We start from the raw sequence: 8,164 nt of genomic DNA on the forward strand, positions 1-8,164 counted from the left end.
GAATTATCTACCTCATTTGGTGATTTAATTTATCAAAAGTAACATGGGTTTCTCAGGTAAAACACTCAGAAACAGCGAGAGCAGGGGGCCTAGGATTACTTACTTGACTTTAGTCTAGCATGAGGCTCAAGGTTCAAGGCCCAGACTCGGGGGGACAGCCGGACCAGGTGGGAGAACATGCCAGGAAGCTTGGAAATCAAGCCTGGCCTGGAGGGGCCATCCGATTCCTAACCCCACACTTAAGGGCTCCGTTTCTAGCCCGACATGATCGGAAATATAGGTTTAATCCCAGCCCCTGGTGGCTTTTTCAGTCACTCTGCAACTATTCCAGCTTTTTCTTACACTTCTGGAAGGAGGTAATTTCCGAGCCCTAAGGCCCACTAAAGGAACTGTAAGCTCAGGTGAGGGTCGTGGCTTCTGGGGTCTGTATATCACATGCTCGGCTGACCTCCCAAAGATGTTTCACTAAGAGCCAACCTGTTTTTACTTAGAAATGGGCCGGGTCTTGAGGGAAGTTGACTTCAGCCACCTGATACCAATGGAACATTCCTTGTGGGACTCCACTCAGCCTTCTTTTTCTTAAAAAAATGCTTTTTAAACATTTATTCAATTTTTGAGAGTCAGAGAGACAGAGCATGAGCAGAAGAGGGGCAGTGAGAGAGGGAGACACAGAATCCGCAGCAGGCTCCAGGCTCCGAGCTGTCAGCACAGAGCCCGACGCGGGGCTCGAACTCACGGACCGTGAGATCGTGACCTGAGCTCAAGTCGGACGCTTAGCTGACTGCGCCACCCAGGCGCCCCTCAGCTCAGCCTTCTATCACCCTGAGCAGTAAACCTCTCTGCTCACGTTTGTGAGATTAGTTTTCTTTCGCATGGTGCCTTTCTCTCTGAGAGGAGACAGAAAGAACAGACCGTGCCCATGGTCTGGTTGCCACCTTTTTACACACGTGGGAGCAGGTAGCCAGTGCTGTGGTGTGGCCTGTGGCTGTGCATTTCTAGAATTTAATCCAAATGCAGGATAACCAGCTTGCCTATGGTTTTAATGAGGATATTTTATCAGGTGCCAGATATTCCCTGCATCAGCTCATATCCTTTGGACCACGAGCACCACAGGCAAGAGTGAGGTCCTGGATACATTTGTGGCGCCCACCACCTTTGTGCAAGGTCTAAAGCACCTGGAACAGAGCCTTTGGCTCTTGAACTTCATTATCCACAAGCATCACCAAGGGAGCCTGTTCAAAATGCAGATTCCTGTACTCCCTCCTCGGACATCTGTCCAAGAAGGTCTGGGAAGGACCCGGGATTCTGCATTTTCAAACATCAGTGCCCAGGGGACTGCTGCGGGCGGCCTCCCCACTATTCCCTGAGAAAGATGATCTTGTCTTCGGAAGACTCTGAGGGACCAACACAAGCTGCCACCCTCCCCTCCGAAGGTATTTCCGAAGCAGCTTCTTCCCATCTGGTGACGCTGTGTTCAGGTCGTGAACACAGACGTACGAGGCTGTTGGTAGAGGATGTCAGCCCTGGCTGGCTCGGGGCCAGGACGCTCTGTTCGAGAGAAGGAAGCCGGTACTCAGAGGGCCCCACGGGGACGCTTGCTCGGGTCCCGACTCCCCCTCTGCCCCCGGCAGCCTGGCTCTGGGAGCCGATGGCATCTGGCCCCTCGGCCGCTAACCACACTTAGCCCGACACCCTTCCCACCCCGCCTCATACCCCGGGAGTGGAGCCAGGCTGGGGCAGAGCCAGAGAGGGACAGCGCTGAATGCCAAGCTCTGGGGGTGGGTCTGCTTTGGGTTCCCCGCTTCCTCCGGCAAGGCTGACCCTGCCGGGTCCCCCGGGAGCAGCTCCTGGCAATGACAGTGGTCCATAGTCCTCTAACAGCTGGTGCGTCCTACAGAGTACGTACCAGGCCCCATGCTGAGTGTTTTGGGGTGGTGTTTCCATTAACCCTCATAATAATCCTAGGATGCAGGTACTCTTAGTGTGTCCTTTTCAGACATCTGGGACAATCTGTAAGTCCCGGGGCAGCAGGTAGAGACTCTTGAGGGGCAGCACAAAACAGGGGCCATGGTCTCCAGGAGGGTAGGTTGGTGCCAATGGGGAGTCTCCAAATGCACCCAACTCGGGGCAGCTGCGGGCACAGCGGGCATCTGTCCATCAGCAGCACAGAACACCCTTGCCTTCCAGCTTCTGTGCTAAACACCCACACCCACCAGCTGGGCCCTGGGGCCCGTCCCATCGTCCGGGCACCACTTGCTTGGAAAGGACTCCCGCAGACTCCTCTCTCTCTGTACCTGTTTCTAGGGAAATGTTTCAGTGGGGGCTGGTACTGAGCAGCATCTTCTGTACCCGGAATTTATGGCTCACGGGCCCTTTTCAGCCACAAGAAGCCTACCTGACTCGGTGTTTCAGGTGTCTGAGGGGCTCACCGCCAACCTGAATTTTCCTGAAAGCCTGAGCCAAGAGCCTTTATGACATTAATAGAGCGCAGCACTGTCCCGCCACCAAAGTCAGCCTCTTCGTGCCCTGAAGTCAGAAGGGTTTTCACGGAACACCCCGGTGTTGGCCTAGGACCCCGGGCCGAGCCGGCCACGAGGAGAGGATGGGCGCAGGCGGTGTCCTTGGTTTGCTGTTAGGGGTTCAGAGGAGGAACTTGGCCGGGAGCAGTGTGGTTTGTAAGCTTCTTCACATCTCCAGCGGGCTCCCACTTTCTCTCCAGGCCAAGTGGCCTGTTAGCCCGGAAAGAGCCGGTCCACCCCTTAGCCAGCTGCCCTCGCTGCGTTGTTGGCCGAAGCCCCGGCCCGGAAGACACGCGGGGGCCTCGGGCCTGCTGCTGCCTCTGCAGGGCGGACGCAGCCACGAAGTCAAAGCCCTCCTCATGCCTCCTTCCGTAAATACTGGACCCTTCTGGAGGTCGGCTCTCTAGGAAAGAGAAGTCCACGGCATGGGATTGCCCATCTTTCCAGGGAATGTGTATCGGGGGAGGGACGTGGTGAGAGCCCAGGGTTTTGTGCAGCCTGACCCAGACATCACTGAGCAGAAGCAGTGATCTTCGGGAAGCGGGGGAGTCCCAGAAATCAGAGTCCTGGAGCCGTTCAGGGAGTGGCACGTGGCAACGGCAGAAATACTTGCCTGTCACTCCTCACACATTTATGGAGCACCTTCTGTGTGCCCAGCCCTGTGCTGTGTCAGCCTCTGGCGGAGACAAGAAATTATAGTGTAAGACGGGGCTGCCCCGGGGGGGGGGTGTGCACCCTGCTGGGGGGTGCAGAGGAGGGCTGAAGCTCTTGGCCAGTGGGAAGGGCAGGTCCCAGAAGGATTTTTAGAGGTAATGACCTCGGCCCAGAACTTGCAGTCGGCAAGAACATATGACAAGACACAGAGGGGACGTGAACATGCCTGGTAAGGAGTCTGATGGGCTTAGAGCTTCGTGTGTGCCCGGGAATGATACCGGGTGAGCGCCGAGGACAGAAAGTGTCTCCCGAGAGAATGAATGTGATCTGTGGCCCATGGGAGATGATGCAAGTCTTGAAGTTAGGGAGTACCAAAATCAGGTCCCTTAGAAAGAGAAAACGTGGGGGAAACCCACATGCATTTAGCTACAGAAAAGAAAAGGAAGAGAAGGAAGGAAGGGAGAAAGGAAGGAAGGAAGGACCAAAATGCATTGCATTTATTTTGAGGGGCATCTCCATTTACAGTGACTAGGTGGGGGACATAATTCATTCTTCAGAAACCGCCCACGTTTGGCCAGGGCACATCCCCCGACAACATACCTGAGTAGGAAGAAAGGTACATCTTCGGCGGTGCGCGTCCACGTTCCGTGTCAGTGCAAGGTCCTCACGGGCTCTGCTACATACCCCCGGGGACAACTGGAAGGATTCACACGACAGAAACAGCCATATTTGCAAAAGTTGTCCTCGGGTTGCATAGCAATGCAGCCACACTCCCAGCACACCCACACCGTCTCCGGGCTTTGTACAGTTGGCTCGTGCAGTGCGTCATGTAACTATGTCTCTGGCATTTAAAGGTCAAACATTTTGAATCCAATCAATCTTAGCAGTGCTGTCGTTCACCGCATTTGCCAATATTTAAGGATTTTTTAAATAATTGAGATTTTCGACTCCAAAGACTAGGCGTGCGCCTTTGGGAATGCGTGTGCTCTTAAGAACACAGGCTCGTGGTACTTCCTGTGTCCCTTCTCCCGTGGGCCCGTGACTCTGTAGCCAGTATCTTCCTTATCCGCTGGTGCAGAAGAGTTGTTGCACCACATTTAACAGAACCTACAGTCCATGTTCCGATAGTTTCAAAGAACCTAAAATCTGTATTTGGACACAGAAGCCCACTCTGGGTTCTGAGAGTCAGATTGTCACCATCAAGGCCCTGCCTTCAGTAACACCCTATCCTGTCCGTAGGGAATGTGTTTGGGAGAGCAGCAAATGCCATCACAATGGCACACCATTGACTGGTTGACCAGAGCCGGTCCATTTCCTAATGACCAGAGCAAAGCGAGGGCTCATGCCTGGCTAAGATACCAACCACTCAGCCCCTAAAGGCTCAGCTCACCGTTGCCTTGCGTTCAAGTCGTTTAATACCAAATCTTTGCTTGAATTACTTGTAACCAAATCCCATGCTCTAAAAACCTCCTAATGCCAAGTTCCCCTGAAAACTGATATCTTTCCAAACCTCAAAAATCCTGTTTTACAACAAGCATATAAATATAATCTCTTCTGGAACATTTGAGGGACGTTTAATGCGGATGGTGTCTCACCAAGCCCAGCAAGATTTCCCCCAGGGGAAACCTGCTTAACCGCAGGTCACAAACAGCTTTGGAAGTCTGGTGACATGTCGTAAAGGTGCCTTGCCTTCCCCTCATTACCACATGGGGCATTTTTCTAAATATTGGAACAGGCCATCTTTACTTCTGTAGGCTCATTTGGGAGAAGAGATTCAAATCCTTGCCATTTGGATGTGCATTATCCATTTTGGTGAGACAGTTTGTGGGGGGACATGAGTCTATCCCTCTGTTGTGGTGTCGTATGGAGGTCAGCCCCACCCTGTTCATCCTCCCTGATGGGACATGCCTGCCTCCCACACAGAGGCTTTACCCTGCTCAGTGCCCAATGGGGGAATCATCACTTCTCTTAAGCGAGAGGAGACTAGTTCAATTTTATCCTGAGAACTCTTGGAAGCTCCACATAATGAGAACAGCAAAGTCAAATTCTTTGCATTGCTTGAGTTTCATAGATTGCATTACTTTCTGGTGTCTGTGCAAAGTGGGGTAGGGGACTTACACCGTCCATGGCTTGGGGCATCCCGAGGACAGACCCGTAGATGACACAAGGGGGCCTACGTGAAAGAAACCTAAGGCATGTGCCACTTAGATTAGCATTCCACACGGAAGTGTACTTTATATTTGGACACTTGAAAAATACTTTCGGAGACCAGGATTTAGACAAAGAAGAGATATTTCTTTCCTGGAGACAAAGCGATCTGCAAACGACTGGCTCCTGTACAATGTTCTATCCCTAATGTCAGACCCATAGGAAGATGGGTGTGTTTATGTTGGAGCAAATGTGCCCATAAACCTGTGCGCCCGTGATTCTGTGTGCCCATTAGCATCCTCTGTTTGTTAACATTGTAGCTTTAACTTTATTTTCTCCTAATTTGTTAAATGGAAATATAGCTCCATTAAAACACACACACACACACACACACACACACACACACACAGATTATTCCAAGCCCTCGCAATATGGCAACAATTGCCTTTCATGTAATACACTTGTCAGCACTAGTGTTCTGTTGCAACGGGACTCAAGATTTTTGAATCCAAGGCCAACGTCGCCTGCTCTGTTTACAATGGCTTGTGTTTTGTGAATACACATCAAATGTTGTAATATATTTTTATGATAGAATCGATAGTTAATACAGGGAAAAGTATATATTGTGATTCTGTCCAATAAAGCCTCCGGTTCTAAAATCTCGTCCACGGTGTGATGACCTCGTGGTGAATACGTTTTTATTATGTACAAGTTAATTATCAGAAATGCTGGCTTTCCGTAACTTTAGGCTGGGCCGTAAGTTTACACAGCTTTTCTCTCCTGTCTTCCTGTATCGTTTTCTCTTTTCTCTCCCTTCTCTGCTCCCCAGATGCCCCCGGCCCTCATGCAGCCTTCTGAGGGGTAGGTCTTCATCCTTTGGGGACACCTCTTGCCTTCCCAAGCCCACAGCAGCCACCCCCTCCCAAATACACCTGGCTAGAAACTGACACCATGTGACTTTGCCACTTGGGGCCAGTTCATTAGGCTTTGCTAGATGAGTAATTGCTGACAGCAACCAGGTATCCTGGGGTGTTCAGTCTCCCCAGCACCCCCTCAAGAGCCCACAGTCCCTGCCCTGCCCTCGCCGTGACTCCAGAGGCCTCAAGAACGGCCACAAGGCACTCACGAGGCTATGATTGGGCCTTTTCCTGCCCTGTGGGGCTGAGCTGAACACCCACCTGTCTCGAGGCGGGCTGGGGTGGCCTCAGGGGTGTGGAGTGTGGGTCATAGCCCAGCCCCCAGGGGAACAAGGAAGAAAGAGGAAGGAATTGGGATGTCCCAGCCAACTACAGCCTCGTCGCCACCAGGGGACATCTCTGGGATCGGCTCCGGGAGGAAACACCCTTATGCTGACTGCGGGTATGAAGAACTTCAGATTCCTGAGTACCTACTGTGTTCCAGATCCTGTGGTAGATATTTGCAAAGCATCACCTTCTTCCATTCCCTAATACTCCAAGGAGGTTGGTTTTACTCTTATAACTATTCTACAGTTGAAGAATTGTGATGGTTATTAACTTCCTGTGTCACTGTGACCAGATCACGGGGTGCCCAGGTATGAACCTTATCTCTGGGTGTGCCTGTGAGGGTTTTTCTGGAGGAAATTAGCATTTGAATCGGTGGGGCTCCGTAAAGCAATTCATCCTCCCAGTGAGGGTGGGCCTCACCCAGTCCCTCCAGATTCCGGATAGAACAAGAAGGAGGAGGAGGGAAGAATTTGTCCCTTCCTTCCCGATTGAGCTGGGATATTGATCTTCTCCTGACCTTGGCTGCCTGGTTCTCAGGTCTTTGGACTTGGAGAGAATTACACTGCTGGCTTATCTGGGTGTCCAGCTTGCAGAGGGCAGATCCTAAGACTTAAGCTTCTCAGCCTCCATAATTGCATGAGCCAATTCCTATAAGTGTGTGTGTGTGTGTGTGTGTGTGTGTGTGTGTGTATCTCCATCTTGTCGGGTCTGTTTCTCAGAGAACCCTGACTACAGGGTTGGAGTCCCTCATGCAAGGTCTCACAGCTGCCACATGAGGAACCATCTCCAGCTCCACTGGCCTCTGATTCTGCAGGGACCCCACAGTCAGGCTGGTGGGCTCCCGGGGAAGCATTGTCCTTCTGTATCAGTTTCCACACTATTTTTTTTTCAACATTTATTTATTTTTGGGACAGAGAGAGACAGAGCATGAACGGGGGAGGGGCAGAGAGAGAGGGAGACACAGAATCGGAAACAAGCTCCAGGCTCTGAGCCATCAGCCCAGAGCCCGACGCGGGACTTGAACTCACGGACCGCGAGATCGTGACCTGGCTGAAGTCGGACGCTTAACCGACTGCGCCACCCAGGCGCCCCAGTGTGGAAACACTATTTACTATTTCCCTCTTTGTTGCCTTCTGACAAGAGTTAAAGATGAATATGGACAAGAGGCACATTCCATCCCAAACCTCTTTCCTCTCTTGGCTCCAGATTTCTCATCTTCAAAAATAGGGGCACCTGGGTGGCTCAGTCGGTTAAGTGTGCAACTTCGGCCCAGGTTCTGATCTCACATCACAGTTCATGGGTTCGAGCCCCACATCAGACTCTGTGCTGACAGTGCAGAGCCTGCTTGGGATCCTCTCCCTCTCTCTCTTCCCCTTTCCCACTCACACTTTGTCCTCTCTGTCTCTCTCAAAATAAATAACCTTAAAAAAATAAAGCTGTCGTGTAAATCAGGCATATAAACTGTAAGAAATCAGCCCACTGACCCAATCAAAGGAGGGATGCAGAGATTCGGAGGACAGTGAAGTGAGGCATCAATCAATGTTCTTGCAAGACTGGGTGTCTGACGGACAGGCACACTTGGAGCAGTTACAGCAGACA

This window comes from Prionailurus bengalensis, chromosome D2 (genome assembly GCF_016509475.1).
Source record: "Prionailurus bengalensis isolate Pbe53 chromosome D2, Fcat_Pben_1.1_paternal_pri, whole genome shotgun sequence".
NCBI classification, from domain to species: domain Eukaryota; kingdom Metazoa; phylum Chordata; class Mammalia; order Carnivora; family Felidae; genus Prionailurus; species Prionailurus bengalensis.